The following is a 17,560-nucleotide window of genomic DNA, read 5'->3' as shown; positions in this document are numbered from 1 at the left end:
TGAAGGAATTAATTCCCTTTGAATAAACTATTTGTCCTTTTTTAAAGGAAAACAAAAGATGCAGAGATGTAGATATAGGAATCCCTAATTCAAGAAAGTAAACCAATTTTTTTTTTTGGTTCATTAGTGTTCCTTTTTTGTCAGCTTTCAGTATCTTTACACCTTCCGTAATGCTCAGTTCTATTCATATACACTCTATTGTTCGCCTTGTTTCAACTACTGGCAAAATCACAAAACAGAAGACAAAGGAAGTCATAATATTCTATCAGTTCAAATCGAAGGACCACGCATTTAGGAAGGATTCAAGATTGCTTTTGCAAGATGATCCTGGAACACAAAAACATGATGAATATATCAAAAATATTTCTCACATACAGCCTGCCATAAAAAGATTGTTTGAATTAAACATCATTATTGCTCTGTTGTCAGCATGTTAGAATATAGAGATAAGCCACACACATGCCTAAGCTCTGTCATGATCCATAAATTACTGTTATATTTGCTATTGCTGTTTTTTTTTAATTGTTTAATATTTTCCAGTGCACAATAACACAGACCTTGGATCCTATTTTTGACAGAATTCATTTTTCTTCAACTTGTAAGAGAAAAATTCTGAGTGATCCTTTGAACCCCTCAAATGTTTCAAAGTGCATTGCTGATGAATTATACTGTCGAGGACAGGGGCTGTCACTGACATGGTATTTTGTCATATAAATGTGAGCAAGGTTCAGGATCTTTGCTATTATTTAAAGGGCTTATTGTGATAGAAATACCGGCTTCATTTCACAAAACTATGCATCAATTTTTCAATAATTCAGGATTGACCTACCTAGTTTGTAGATCATAAAAAGTTTAGAGATATAAAGAATCTCAAAATTATCTTATTGAAACCCTTCCTATTTTCTATGAGGAATCAGTTTGGCCTAAAGTTTAAAAGGCTTGCCCAAGGTCATGCAACCAAAAAACAGGCTGGGGGACCTAGAATCTGCCTTTTTGCTCCACTGCTAAGTTCCTGCTACTGTGTGTGACATCTCATTTTGTGGCCAGCTATACTTATCAGAAAATTTACTATAAGAAGAGCAAGAAACTCGATGCTGATCCTTACTCTAGTTTCAATAGAAAATATTAATTGGCTTTGGACATAATCTATGGTTTGGTTTATTGGTTCTCATTAAACTCCTATTAGAATTTGTATATTTTAAAATTTCACTAACTCCTAAGTGAACATGAATTGAAGGATTCAGACTGTAGACTTTCTATATGTGTCAGAAAAAAATGTGCAAATTAGAGGATCCAGGCATAAGGTGTATACCTGGTTATGCTGTTGACAGTTACATGGTCAGATCATTGTGTTCCAGCTTTCAAATCAAGTGTTTCCATGTGCCATAAGATAGCAGGAAAACGTGATCCTATGATCTGCCATCCATCTGGAAGTTTTATCTGATAGAAACAAAAATTTAAATCCTGAGAAAATAATTAATATACATTTTTTCCCACAAAGCTTGCTGTGTGAGCTAAGGTCTGCTCCAAACAGAAACACCTGAAAACAATGACTGAGTCTACACAGACTAAACAAAAAAGAAACATTAATTTGATTGCTGTGGATAGCCACATTTAAGAATTTTGACTGAAACAAAGTTAGGTACGCAGGGTAAACTATTTGGATGACCATTTAACCAAGTGACAGAAGCAGGAATTAATAGCAGAAGAAGTGTTTTGTTAAAAATAAATACTGGAATTAAAAAAGAAACATCCTGCCCCAACGTTCATTGCAGCACTATTTACAATAGCCAATACATGGAACCAACGTAAATGTCCATCGACAGAGGAATGGATAAAGATGTGGTACATATATACAATGGAATATTGCTCAGCCATAAAAAAGAATGAAATAATGCCATTTGCACCAATATGGATGGACCTAGAGATCATCATACTAAGCAAATAAGTCAGACAGAGAAAGACAAATATCAAATGATATCACCCATATGTGGAATCTAAATTAAAAAAAAAGAAAAGAAACAAATGAACTTATTTGCAAAACAGAAATGGACTTACAGATGTTGAAAACAAACTTATGGTTACCAAAGGGGAAATGTGGTAGGGAGGGATAAATCAGAAGCCTGGGATGAACACATACACACATACCACTATATATATTAGGTAAGGTAGATAACCAACAAGGACCTACTGCACAGCACAGGGAACTCTACTCAGTATTCTGTGATAACCTATGTGAGAAAAGAATATAAAAGAGAATGAATATATGTACATGTATAACTGAATCACTTTGCTGTACACCTGAAACTAACAAAACATTGTAAATCATCTATACTCCAAAAAAATAAAATAAAGTAAAAAAAAGAAATTGGGGTAATCATCCCAGAATGGAATTTGGAAATATTACTCATGAGCCTTTAAAATGATTTTTTTTTATTCAAGTAATTCACTTTCATATTAATATGCTAAACAAAATATCATGGATAAGCAATAAAACAAACATCCTGAATATGAGACTGTGAGCTTCAGAATTCTACTCAGAAGAGGAAGAAATATGTGTTATTATAAATTTTTCTCCACACATTAGATTACAAAGAGGTAGAAATCTATTCAGTAACTATAGAGCAACTACTATGTTCAAGACACTGTTTTAGGCAATGGGCTGGTTTTTGGCAGAAAATAAAAAACAAGATCCCTGTTCTCAGGCAGGTTAGCATTCTATTAAAGGAAGGTAGCATATAAAAGTGAAGAAATTGATGGAATGATATTCCTATTCTTTTGTTCTCCAAGTGTCAGGTTTCCATTTCTAAACCAAAAGAGAATGAGACAAGTAAAGAGTGAAAAAAATCTACATCTCTTTTCATATTTGATTTCTTTTCCTGTCAGAAAATTATCCAGTGATTGTCTATAATATTTTGATTTCATCTCCCTAAATATGAATACTGATTTAGGCACATTAAATGTTTTTCATATGAATGAAACAATTTTATAGTTAATTAAACAAACATGGAGGGGCGGAGTCAAGATGGCAGAGTAGGAGTACGCGGAGTTTGCATCTCCTCACAACTAGGGCACCTACCAGGCACTGGTGGGGGACCTTGGACACCTAAGGGGATGGGAGGAACCCCCAAGCAACCAGGTAGGACATGGGGGGAGGGAGTGGGAAGGAGAAGTGGAGGCCAAACAGGACCAGCGCCCCTGAGGGGCAGCTGGGGGAGGAGAGGGGTTCTCATGCCCGGAGGGGCCCACATACAGTGAGGTGATCAATGGGAACAAAGAGAGACCCTCGCGGGATAGGAGGATTAGAAGGAAAAGCCAGCGTTTCCCCCACCCACTCTGGCCCCCAGGAACCTGCTGAGGTCCCGGGCCTGATCCTCCACACTCCGAGGCTCCGTCCAGCTGTCGTGAGCCTAGGCCCCACCCCTGCCTAAGCCCCTACTCCACCTGAGCACTACCCCCCAGAGCCAAGGCCTTTTTCGGCTTTTTCTTTTTTTTGCTGTTGTGGTTCTCTTTCACCTTGTTTTTGTTGTATCATTTATCTTTTTACTTTTTAAATAAATTTTCTAGTAAAATTTTTTCTCATTTTATTTTATTTTTTATTCTTTGTTATTGTTCTGCTCCTTTTTGTTTGTTCTCTCCCCCCTTCTGTTTTTGCTGTTGTGGTTCTGTTTTACCTTGCTGTTCTTTCAATTATATTTTTAATTTTTCTAATAAATTTTTTATTTTTCTAATTTTATTTATTTTTTATTCTTTGTTACTGTTCTGCCTTTTATTTTTCCCCTGCCACGCGACTTGTGGAATCTTGGCTCCCAGGCCAAGGGTTGGGCCTGAGCTCCTGTGGTAGGAGCGCTGAGTCCCAACCACTGGACTAACAGAGAAACTCAGACCCCAGAGAATATTAATAGGAGTGAGGTCTCCCAAAGGTCCTCATCTTGGCACCAAGACCTGGCTCTACCCTACTGCCTACAAACTCCAGTGCTGGAAGCCTCAGGCCAAACAATCAGTAAGACAGGAACACAGCGCCACCCATCAAAAAAAATGAGATGACAAAAAAATATGTTACAGATGATGGAGCAAGGTAAAAACCTATAAGACCAAATAAAAGAAGAGGAAATAGGCAACCTACCTGATAAAGAATTCAGAGTAATGGTAGTAAAGATGATACAAAATCTCAGAAATAGAATGGAGGCACAGATCGAGAAAATACAAGAAATGTTTAACAAAGATCTAGAAGAACTAAAAGAACAAACAAACAGAGACGAACAACACAATAACTGAAATGAAAAATGCTCTAGAAGGAATAAGTGACCTGGAAGATAGAATAGTGGAAATAACTGCCGAGGAGCAGAATAAAGAAAAAAGAATGAAAAGAATTGAGGACAGTCTCAGAGACCTCTAGGACAACAGTGAATGCACCAACATTCAAATTATAGGGGTCCCAGAAGAAGAAGCAAAAAAGAAAGGGTCTGAGAAAATATGTGAGGAGATTATAGTCGAAAACTTCCTTAACATGAGAAAGGAAATAGCCACCCAAGTCCAGGAAGCACAGAGAGTCCCATACAGGAAAAACCCTAGGAGAAACACACCATGACACAGATTAATCAAACTACAAAAATTAAATTCAAAGAAAAAATATTAAAAGCAGCAAGGGAAAAGCAACAAATAACATACAAGGAAATCCCATAAGGTTATCAGCAGTTTTTTCAGCAGAAACTCTGCAGGCTGGAAGGGAGTAGCAAGATATATTTAAAGGGATGAAAGGGAAAAACCTACAACCAAGATTACTCTACCCAGCAAGGACCTCATTCAGATTTGACGGAGAAATCAAAAGCTTTACAGACAAGCAAAAGCTAAGAGAATTCAGCACCACCAAACCAGCTTTACAACAAATGCTAAAGGAACTTCTCTAGGTGGGAAACACAGAGAAGAAAAAGACCCACAAAACAAACCCAAAACAATTAAGAAAATGGTAATAGGAACATACATAATGATAATTACCTTGAATGTAAATAGATTAAATGCTCCAACCAAAAGACATAGACTGGCTGAATGGATACAAAAACAAGACTTGTATATATGCTGTCTACAAGAGAACAATTTCAGACCTAGGGACACATACAGATTGAAAGTGAAGGGATGGAAAAAGATATTCCATGCAAATGGAAATCAAAAGAAAGCTGGAGTAGCAATACTCATATAAGATAAAATAGACTTTAAAATAAAGACTGTTACAAGAGATAAGGAAGGACAATACATAATGATGAAGGGATGAGTCCAAGAAGAAGATATAACAATTTTAAATATTTATGCACCCAACATAGGAGCACCTCAACACATAAGGCGAATGCTAACAGCCATAAAAGGGGAAATTGACAGTAACACAATAATAGTGGGGGATTTTAACACCCCACTTACACCAATGGACAGATCATCCAGGAATAAAATAAATAAGGAAACACAAGCTTTAAATAACACAATAGACCAAACAGATTTAATTGCTATTTATAGGACATTCCACCTGAAAGTGGCAGAATACACTTTCTTCTCAGGTGCACACAGAACATTCTCCAAGATAGATCACATCTTGGGTCACAAGTCAAGCCTTGGAAAATTTAAGGAAATTGAAATTGTATCAAGCAACTTTTCCGACCACAACGCTATGAGATTAGAAATAAATTACAGGAAAAAAAACTGTAAAAAACACAAACACATGAAAGCTAAACAGTGTGCTGCTAAATAACCAAGAGACCACTGAAGAAATCAAAGAGGAAATTAAAAAATACATAGAAATAAATGACAATGAAAACACGACAACCCAAAACCTATGGGACGCAGCAAAAGCAGTTCTAAGAGGGAAATTTGTAGCATTTCAATCTCACCTTAAGAAACAAGAAACATGTCAAATAAACAATCTAACCTTACACCTAGAGCAACTAGAGAAGAAGAACAAAGAAAATCCAAAGTTAGTTGAAGGAAAGAAATCATAAAGGTCCGAGCAAAAATAAATGAAACAGAAATGAAGAAAATAATAGCAAGGATCAATAAAACTAAAAGTTGGTTCTTTGAGAAGATAAACAAAATTGATAAACCTTTAGCCAGACTCATCAAGAAAAAAAGGGAGAGGACTCAAATCAATAAAAATAGAAATGAAAAGGGAGAAATCACAATTGACACTGCATAAATACAAAACATCGTAAGAGACTACTGCAAGCAACTCTATGCCAATAAAATGGACAACCACAAAGAAATGGACAAATTCTTGGAAAGCTACAATTTTCCAAGACTGAACCAGAATGAATTAGAAAATATAAACAGACCTATCACAAATAATGAAATTGAAACCATAATTTAAAATCTTCCAGTAAACAAAAGTCCAGGACAAGATGGCTTCACAGGTGAATTCTATCAAAGAAGAAGAGCTAACGCCTATCCTTCTCAAACTCTCCCAAAAAACTGCAGAGGGAGGAACACTCCCAAACTCGTTCTACAAGGCCGCCATCACCCTGATACCAAAACCAGACAAAGATATCACAGAAAAAGGAAATTACAGACCAATATCACTGATGAACATAGATGCAAAAATCCTGAACAAAATACTAGCAAACAGAATCCAACACAATAAAAGGATCATACACAATGATCAAGTGGGATTTATCCCAGGAATGCAAGGATTCTTCAATATAGGCAAATCAATCAATGTGATACACCATATTAACAAATTAAAGAATAAAAATCATTTGATCATCTCAATAGATGCAGAAAAACTTTTGACAAAATTCAACACCCATTTACGATAAAATCTCTCAAGAAAGTGGGCATAGAGGGATCCTACCTCAACATAATAAAGGCCATATACAACAAACCCACAGCAAACTTCATTGTCAATGGTGAAAAACTGAAAGCATTTCCTCTAAGATCAGGAACAAGACAAGGATGTCCACTCTCGCCACTATTATTCAACATAGTTTTAGAAGTCCTAGCCATGGCAATCAGAGAAGAAAAAGAAATAAATGGAATACAAATTGGAAAAGAAGAAGTAAAACTGTCACTGTTTGTAGATGACATGATAGTATACATAGATAATCCTAAAGATGCCACCAGAAAACTACTAGAGCTAATAGATGAATTTGGTAAAGTTTCAGGGTACAAAATTAATACACAGAAATCTCTTGCATTCCTATACACTAACAACGAAAGATCATAAAGAGAAATTAAGGAAACAATCCCATTTACCATAGCAACAAAAAGAATAAAATACTAGAAATAAACCTACCTAAGGAGGTAAAAGACCTGTACACAGAAAACTGTAGGACACTGATGAAAGAAATTAAAGACAATACTAACAGATGAAGAGATATACAATGTTCTTGGATTGGAAGAATCAATATTGTGAAAATGACTATACTACTCAAAGCAATCTACAGATTCAATGCAATCCCTATCAAATTACCAATGGCATTTTTCACAGAACTAGAACAAAAAATTTTACAATTTGTATGGAAACACAAAAGATCCAGAATAGCCAAAGCCATTTGAGAAAGAAAAATGCAGCTGGAGGAATCAGGCTCCCCAACTTCAGACTATACTATGAAGCTACAGTAATCAAGACATTATGGTACTGGCACAAAAACAGAAATATAGATCAATGGTACAGGATAGAAATCCTGGAGATTAACCCACGCACACCTATGGTCACCTAATCTATGACAAAGGAGGCAAGAATATACAATGGAGAAAAGACAGCCTCTTCAATAAGTGGTGCTGGGAACACTGGACAGCTACATGTAAAGGAGCGAAATTAAAATACTCCATAACACCATACACAAAAATAAACTCAAAACTGATTAAAGACCTAAATGTAAGACTGCAGACTATAAAACTCTTAGAGGAAAAAATAGGAAGAACACTCTTTGACATAAATCAGAGCAAAACCTTTTTTGACCCACCTCCTAGAGCAATGAAAATAAAAACAAAAATTTAAAAATGGGACCTAATTAAACTTAAAAGCTTTTGCGCAGCAAAGGAAACCATAAACAAGATGAAAAGACAACCCTCAGAATGGGAGAAAATATTTGCAAACAAAGCAACGGACAAAGGATTAATCTCCAATATATACAAAAAGCTCATGCAGGTCAATATCAAAAAAACAAACGACCTAATCAAAAAATGGGCAGAAGACCTAAATAGACATTTCTCCAAAGAAGACATACAGATGGCCAAAAGGCACATGAAGAGATGCTCAACATCACTAATCATTAGAGAAATGCAAATCAAAACTAGAATGAGGTGTCACCTCACACTGGTCAGAATGGCCATCATCAAAAAATCTACAAACAATAAATGCTTGGAGAGGGTGTGGAGAAAAGGGAACCCTCTTCCACTGTTGGTGGGAAAGTAACTTGATACAGCCACTGTGGAGAACATTATGGAGGGTCCTTTAAAAACTAAAAATAGTACTACCATATAACCCAGCAATCCCACTACTGGGCATATACCCTGAGAAAACCATAATTCAAAAAGACACATGTACCCCAATGTCCATTGCAGCACTATTTACAATAGCCAGGTCATGGAAACAACCTAAATGTCCATCGACAGATGAATGAATAAAGAAGATGTGGTACATATACAGAATGGAATATTACTCAGCCATAAAAAGGAATGAAATTGGGTCATTTGTAGAGATGTGGAGGGACCTAGAGTCTGTCATACAAACTGAAGTAAGTCAAAAAGAGAAAAACAAATATCGCATATTAACGCATATATGTGGAACCTAGAAAAATAGTACAGATTAACCTATTTCCGGGGCAGGAATAGAGATGCAGAGGTAGAGAATGGACGTGTGGACATGGGGGGGGGGGGGCGGAGGGGAGGGTGGGATGAATTGGGAGATTAGGTTTGACATAAATACACTACCATGTGTAAAATAGATAGCTAGTGGGAACCTGCTATAAAGCACAGGAAGCTCAGCTCAGTGCTCTGTGATGACCTAGATGGGTGGGATGTGGTGGGGGGGGGCGGGTGATGGGAGGGAGGTTCCAAGAGGGAGGGGATATATGTATACATATAGCTGATTCACTTCATCCATCGTACAGCAGAAACTAACACAACATTGTAAAGCAATTATACTCCAATATAAATAAATAAATAAACAAACAAACAAGCATGGATTGAGCATCTACTACTTGCCAGGTACTTTCACAGGGACTGGGAATATACATTTCAAGAACTCGTATGGAGTTAAGACAAATAATTACAGACAATTATCTCTACTTCCTGTAAGCATTAATATCCTTGTCCTAAGGAAACATAGATAATAATGATCTCTAAATAATGTTTAACAACACTATTTTTAATAATGCCATTTTCACTACCATTTTAATCATACATTCATAGTGTCCAATCCTTACAACTTTATATGATATATGTTATTTTTTCGTGCTTTATAGATGAGGAACCAGGTTGATACAGGGTAAATATTTTCTAAGGCTACACAGGTGGTAAATACTAAAGCCAGGAATATTTCTTTAGTCAGCCTATTCCAAGGCCTACACTTCTACCAAACTCCTCAGGGTTCTTATTATTACAACACCTTACTATTTCCAAGCATTTAAGAACCTCTTTATATTTGCTCAAAACTTCAAATAAATTAAAGAAAGTGATTTGTGCAGAGAGTGCTTTTATGGCACTGCCCCCACAAAACATGGAAATGGAGACCCCAAAATGACTTGCCTCCCGTGAAATGGTGTGCCCTATTGTGTAGGAGTGTGCTTTACTCCTAAGAAACGAGATGCATGCAAATCATTTCCATGTTGTAGGCAGGCTTCTGAGCAATATGTAAATAAGCAAGAGAAAAAATACCCACATTAATAAACAGCCCCTTGGATATATGAAACCCATCTGCAACATTAGGTAAAGAGTTTGTATACTGTGCAGTCAGACAGGATGTCCATATTGCATTCCTCAGTGTCTGTAAGGGAAAACAGAATGATGGTTCAGGTAGGGCGGTGCCATATGGCTGAATCCATGAAAATATCACAGAGTTATTTTTTTTCAGCAACTGTGATCGGTCCATGTAAGCAAGGATCAAGTCTCTGCAAATAGAATTATGACACTCCAAGTTTCATCCTGTTTCCAAGGTCTCTTTCTCACACATCCTGCTGAGATGAACCTATAATATTTCTCTGCACGTGGATTGAGTTCTCCTAAAATAGGGGATGGCAACCAAAGGGAAATTGCAAGTAGAAGAGACACAAGCAACAGAAATGGCCCAAAGTGAGAATCACAGATTGACAATACAACATGTGCCAGTGAGCCCATGGCTGACATTATCAAGTAAGATGACTCAGAGGGGAAAAAAAATCCACTAAAGGAACCGTTAACTCACACCAAACAGGAAATGACTGATTAAAGATATAACAGAAATATAAAACCAGGACCCAACTTGAGTCTTACATCTTTAGCTGTGCCCTCCTAGGACAGGACCACAATATGTAACAGTACCTATACTTGCCTGATACTATTGCCACTCTCTTGGAATAAGAAAATAACAGACATGCTGTCATTTCTTTTCTCTTAATTACTCTACTTATTTTTTCTTATTCTTTCCCAAATGAGATTTGGGGTTCAATTTTGTTATAACTAAAAAGCAAGAATTAAGGATGACAATCTGAATAGAGTAAGTCAAGTTAGCTGTGAGTTTCGCACAGTGTTCACCTCACCCTCTCTTATACGCCTCAGATTCTAGATAAAATAGACTGCTTCTTTTAGCTGCTATTAGCATCTGCTTTGGGAAAGGTGACTTTCAAAGTCTTTAATAATATTTTTGCAAACTCTACTATACAACCCAAGCAACTCCACAACCTTTGGCTAGGTTTTGCCTAGGTTCGCATTAGAATTTCAACCACTTCATCCCACAAGTGAATTCTACTTTTATTTGACATATTAAGCATAACCACACTTGCTCCCAATGCCCCACCCTGGATTTAACCTTCTAACTGTATTTTAATCAATATTCTGTTTGGAACCTCAAGCCAAGTTGCCCCCTGCTGACAAGGCCACAGAGAGGAAGTAAAGAGGCCTATAACCCCTGAGACCTCGGGCAGTGACAGCAAACAGTTGTATACATAAGTTCTTTCTCTTCAGAACATTAAGAAGAGTCAACTAAATTTCTCTCCCAATCCTGTTTGCTTTGCCTATCATCTAAAATGTAAGCCTCACTAGGCTTTCATTCTTTCCTGTCCTCTCACTTCCTTATCACTATGCCCTTCCTGCTCTCTGAGTCAGTTGTCAAATGAACTCCCTCCACCTCTTTGCCTTAACTGAAATCTGGCTCCCCACTGAGAATAGCTCTTCTCAACCTTCTGTATGTCTTAAATGTCTGGAGTTGGGGAAGTAGAATGGAAGGATTAATTAGGATTAAAATTTCCAGGTCTCGGGGGCTTCCCTGGTGGCGCAGTGGTTAAGAATCTGCCTGCCAATGCAGGGGACACGGGTTCGTGCCCTGGTCTGGGAAGATCCCACATGCCACGGAGCAACTAAGCCCATGAGCCGCAACTACTGAGCCTGCGTGTCTGGAGCCTGTGCTCCGCAACAAGAGAGGCCGCGACAGTGAGAGGCCCGCGCACCGCGATGAAGAGTGGCCCCCGCTCTCCGCAGCTGGAGAAAGCCCTCGCACAGCAACGAAGACCCAACACAGCCAAAAATAAATTAAGAAAAAAAAAAATTTCCTGGTCTTCACTTCCAGACCATTATCTTCCTCTCTCATATCAAATCTTTCCTCCTTTCAGGCTTTTGCCCTCTAGTCTATCGTGTTTTACTCCTGCTTGCTGTTGTCACTCACTGTATCTTTATTTCCTTCCATTTAACTCCCCATCACTTCTCTACATGTTTTGAACACTTAAGAACCTGGCTTTTTGTCTTCCTATTCACCCCAGTTTTAACCTTCATTCTAACTACCTTCAGTTTCCATCAAAACCCCAGTGTCACAGTGATTTGGCTTCCTCAGTGTAGTGGGTTTAACTACTCAACTCCAACCTCCCCACAAAAAATGTTTCATCACCCCCAAATTTTCTACCTTGAAACTATGAAAATTCATTACCTTCTTCTCTGATCACATCTATAAACTGTCCAGCTCGTTTATTGTTTTACTCTCACAATTTGTTGACATCCTCAATCTTCCAGTCCACATCTCTCCATTTTCTCCCAGTCTTCAACACCTTGCTATCACAATGATGGAGAAAATGTCACATATTTGCCCAGTTTTTTCCACTAGAAATTTATGGTCAGAAACTTACATTGCTCTTTTAGTATTACCTGACATTTCTTCCTCATAGTCTGCTTTTTGTCCTCAGCTATTCTTTTAATACTTAACTACTCTCCCCAAGCTCAAATTCATTCTCTTCAGAATTACCTAGGGAATTACCTCTTTTCTTATGAAGATTAAGGAAAAATGTCTATAAGGGGGAAATTGTTAGACTTCCTAATTTTCCTACAGTTGTTTTCGTCCCCTAATTGGTGTGGAAGGAAATCCAAAGTTCCCATGTGCCAAGAGGGATTGAAGATTGGCTGAGAGAGCCTGCAGGGGTACAAGGCTCATAAGGTCTGGATGAGAGATAGTTACTGTTCCAACCAGAAACCTGAGGACAACACGCCACATCTTGGAGAAATCACTTGAGCCAAAGATCCAAGCAGAGTTCCATTAAAACTGCAGACTAGTCATCATTGAAGAAACATTGGATACTGTTTGTGACAAGAGACAGGCTTGATAAGTGACATCTGGGGAAGGTGCCCGTGCAGAACCAATTCAGAGCCAGAGCAGGAAGTAGTCCTTTCCTCCCCAACATTGGTGGCAGTTGCATAAGGTCCCTAGAACTTGGAACTGACCCCATAGAGGATATGGTGAGAGAGAACCAGAGCAGAAAATTTAAACCTCTTCATGGCTGAAGTTTTAACCTGTATTAACTAAGTATCAGTATAAGGTTAGTTTACTGAAGTGATTAAACCTGAAATTGACTATACAGCATTTACCGTAATCAAGTGGAAATGGGGAATTTAATAGAGATAATGTCAATCATGAGGAAAAAAGTTATAAATTATATGCATGAATGTGGTTTACTAATTTAACTTAAAAATTCATATAATTACCCATGTCAAAATATATAACACATTTACCCTTGAAACAACAAATCTCACTTGAAGAAATTTTCCCTGAGAAGATACTCAACTATGCACAAAGAGATATGTGTCCTAGGTTGTTCATCATGCATTCATAACAAAAAAGGCATCATTCACAATAAGAAAGGAATGGAGAAAACCAAGGTACCCATACTAAGAAGTTAGTTATGTATCTAACCATAATTCATATACACAATAATATGCAATGAAGTAATTTAAAAGTATATATATCTATATTTATTCCCATAGAAATCTACATAATCAGTAAATTGAAAGGGGAAAACTGATAGCTCCTCCCCATATATGAAGTAGTGCATTTTAATTCTTCCCTAATAAACAAATCCACAATATCCACTTGGCCATAGTTCAGTGCTCATTTCCCTATTATGGTCATGGTATGCTTATCACCATCCTTGCTAACAGTGTCATTGTGATGCCTCATCAGACAATCTCTCCTTTCTTCACATTTAGCAGCAGCAGGAATTTTGTCCTGCCAGAAAGAGAGCAGGGGTGAGGAAACCACATGTTCTAAGAGGACAGTTTTCAACACCTAAGGTGGCCCTACCCATAATGATAGGATTCAAGGTAATGGATTTCACAGCCCACCTCTTAACTGGTGATACTCCCTTGAGTTCCTGTCTTGGATATTTTTCCTTTTCATTTTAAACCTCTGTTTGAGTGGTCTTATTCACAACATGTCTTAGGTACACACACCCAGAAAGAGACCTTGAGATGAGAATTTGTGTGCAAGTGATTCATTAGAGAAATGCTTCCCAGGGAGACCAGTAAGGGAGTGGGAAAGCAGGACAGGAAATGGATCAAATCAAGCAAAGTACAATTGAGGGCAAAGTCCTGGAGGGCAAATTACATCTCACAGTTTGTCCCAACTGGAGGCAAGAGAGCTGGGCTTTGGTACTCCAGTACCACTTGATCATTGGCTAAGGTCTGCCCCTTGGCACTGAAACAACCAGAGGCTTCCAGCTCTCTGAGCCTGCAGACAAAGCAGCCACAGTTCCCAAGGGCAGCTTTCCACAGGTACAAGGCACCAGATACAAGACCATATGGAAGATGGGGTGGGGATGCTGGCTAGAAAATAGAAAATGCAAAAGGGATCCCAGAGGATCTGTGTGCAAAATATCAGTGTCCACTATAACACCCACAGCTTCAACCAGCATGAAAAATTCCAAATCTGTATCATTACTGCAGACCTCGCCCTTGAACTCCAGACCTATACACCTTACTACCTGTTGGACCTCTTCCTTGTCAACCAGGCTTCCCAAACACACCTTGTCCAAAACTGGGCTTACATCCTTATCCTCATGCACTGCTTTCCTCAGTGAATGCCACCTTCCTACCCTCAATGGGCCAGTCTAGGAAACTCAATTCACCTTGCCAGACACCTCATCCTTTAATTCACCAAGTCCTTGTGATTTTACTTTTTCAATATGTCTCTAATCTATCCCTGACTCCCATACCTTAGTTCCACCTTATTTCTCTTTTCACTGTTCCTTGTTTCCTGTGCCCCCAATAATTCAATCTCCATCACTCTACTGTGGATTATCACTCACAAATTTAAAACTTACTATGTCACTCCTCTGTTTAAAATCTTTCAATGGCTTCTCATTTTCCATGTTAAAAAACTAAGTACTTGGCATTTCAAATTATATCCATCCTGTTCTAACTCCCGTCTAATTTTTCAGATCATTTTATACCCTTAAAATCCTAAACTCAAGACATATTAAACTATTTGCAGTTTCCCAAAGTTGTCTTGCTCTCTTACTCTTGAGGTAATCAATAAATCAATGAGTACCTATATATTTTAAATACTTAATCCCCACATTACCTCTTCCAAGAGACTTCCTTGGCATTTCCTCCCTTGAGCTGATTAATTTTCCCTTTCTGTTCCCCATTGCAACTTGTGTGTACTCTCATGGCAGTATTTATTTACGTCTAGATTATTAGATGATTAGGTCTTAAAGGAAAGAAATATCTTATTCATCCTTGGCCTACCTAGCACACTGCCTGATGTAATAATGTTCTTGTCGTTTTTGCCCAACTTTTGGCCGCTTATCCATGATCAGGCAATATATTGCTATATTGAGTACCAGTGATACAAAGATGAGTAAGGCTGGGTCTCTGCTTACACTCTAATAGGGAAGATTTTCAGATATGAGATTTTTCAAATACAACCCTATGATGAGTTCTGAGTTAGGGGTATCCACTGGGTGCTGTGAGTTTCAAAGAGGAACATTTAGCCTAACCTAGAGGGTTAGGGAAGGCTTGCTATAGAATATAATGTCTGAGCAGAATTTCAAAGGAGAAATAAAGGTTAGCCTGGCAAAGAAATGGTATTCCTCCCAATGTTTCCATTTCAGCTTAAAGCCGTATTATCAACCAACTGTGTATTGTCCCTAAATGTCACCAAAGAAACAACCAGCCAACTTGGTAAAGGACAGTAAAATGATAGGCCTTCCTCACCAGAAGTCTAGGTGATTTTATCACTTTGGTTGGGTTATTTCTGAGCCTCAGTGAAGTTAAACACCAAGTAGGCCTATGCATATATTTAATAGACTCTCTTTAATGTAAACAGTATCTGAATGAACTCTAGTACCACCACTCATCCTGGATTTTACTGGGATTAAGCAACTAGCAGGCAAACTTCACATAGCTGATTTTCCATTGCCTTTTTAAAGGTATCACCAGAGTCCAAAATGTTTGCAAGGTTTTCTTAAAATGTTATTGCAATAGGGTAAATTTTTATTATTATATATGGAAGCTAATCATTTCAGAGTAAACAACAGATGTTTGCACCCTTATTACTGTTTGGTACTGACATCGATTTTAAATGATAATATGAAAACATGTCACAGACGTGAATGATGAATTCAAATGTCAGAAATGGAGGAAAAGAAATGTTTAAAATAGAAAATGTAAGAGTCTTGGGAGAGAAGTAAAACTATGAGCACCTTCTTCAGGCAGAGTGCAATACTACCTTTCCACAGAATAATAAAAACCTGGAAAATTCCAAGGTACATTTCTCTTCAAAGGGTTGTTACTGAAGTATAGGTGATTAAAGTTTTCATTTGATTGATTAAGTAATAGCACCTGGTGAGAAATGCAATTGTATCAAAAATAGTAGATTTATTAGATATTATGTATGTTTATAGATAGATATATAGATTGCTAGATAGATGTTCTCATGTTGTATACCATATTTTCTGGACATTGTTTGATATGTTTCAAGAAACCCAACTTAACATATTTAGATATTAAGTGATTTACTGTACATGCAGTTGCAAATGATGTTCTTAATTTAAATTACCATTATTCAGTGTTTTCTGAGAATTAACCTGATTATGCTAAAACATGTACCCATTAAAATAGGCTAGATTTCACCCAGTAAAAACCATTACTAATTTTTTTATTCATGTAGCTTTTTAAAATATTGGATGCATTTCACTAAATGAAATGTTCTCTTTTTTTCTAGTCATGAGCTCAAAGTGATCAAGATTGATGAAATGGGATATCAAAGGCTTTACCTATACAGATGAGTTCTGTCTCCTTTGAGTGAAGCACAGGCTCTGTGAAAGCAGGCATCTTGTCTGTCTTGTTGAGTTCTGGGTCCTCAGTGCCTCTGATAAGACTCATAACTGTGAAGATGCATGATATATATTTGTTGAATAAATAAGTATGGAATGAACAAATGAGTGAATGAATGACTAATAAAAGTATTCAGAGTTTTTAAGTTTCCTTTAAAATGATATCACCTCGAGCACAGTTTTGAAACTTTCAAGACATCGAAAGTATATTGTAAATCTTAAGTATTATGTCTGTAATAAAATTTGAAGAAAGCTGAGCTCACATTCATTTTTGTTCTCTACACAGAGATTAACAGGCATTGGTTACAGCCTCCTGTTGACCACGAAGGAAAGCCAGGGAGGAAGTTGGCCCATCTTCCCCACCATAACCATTGATTATTGAGCCAGACTTCTTTAAAGTAGACTGTGCAAAACCAGAATTGTTTATTTCCCAAGAGAATAGGAATGATGAAGTGACTTAACTTTGCAGTATAAAGGAATCGTTACTGCCGCTGGGAGGTTGTGATTCTTACCCAGAAAAATGAGGTCCAGATCTAAGGCTTGATGTCTCCTCCACGTTCTTCTGTGTTTCCTCAGATTTTGGACTCTACTCTTAACCTGAAAATATATGTCCTCGGTCATAACAGAAGCCATGGAAAAAAGTGGCTGAATCTTCCCAATTCCATGTCTCATGTAGTTGTTAATTTAGCCTCTAGAAGAAAAGCACACAGCTTGAATCTCAACTTGAACTCTTAGGAGCTTGAACTCTGAGAAACTCTTACTTTAGGTAAGTTCCATAACTTTCT

Source organism: Balaenoptera borealis (genome assembly GCF_965194805.1).
Source record: "Balaenoptera borealis genome assembly, chromosome: 3".
NCBI classification, from domain to species: domain Eukaryota; kingdom Metazoa; phylum Chordata; class Mammalia; order Artiodactyla; family Balaenopteridae; genus Balaenoptera; species Balaenoptera borealis.
Note: the sequence above shows the minus strand (reverse complement) of the source record.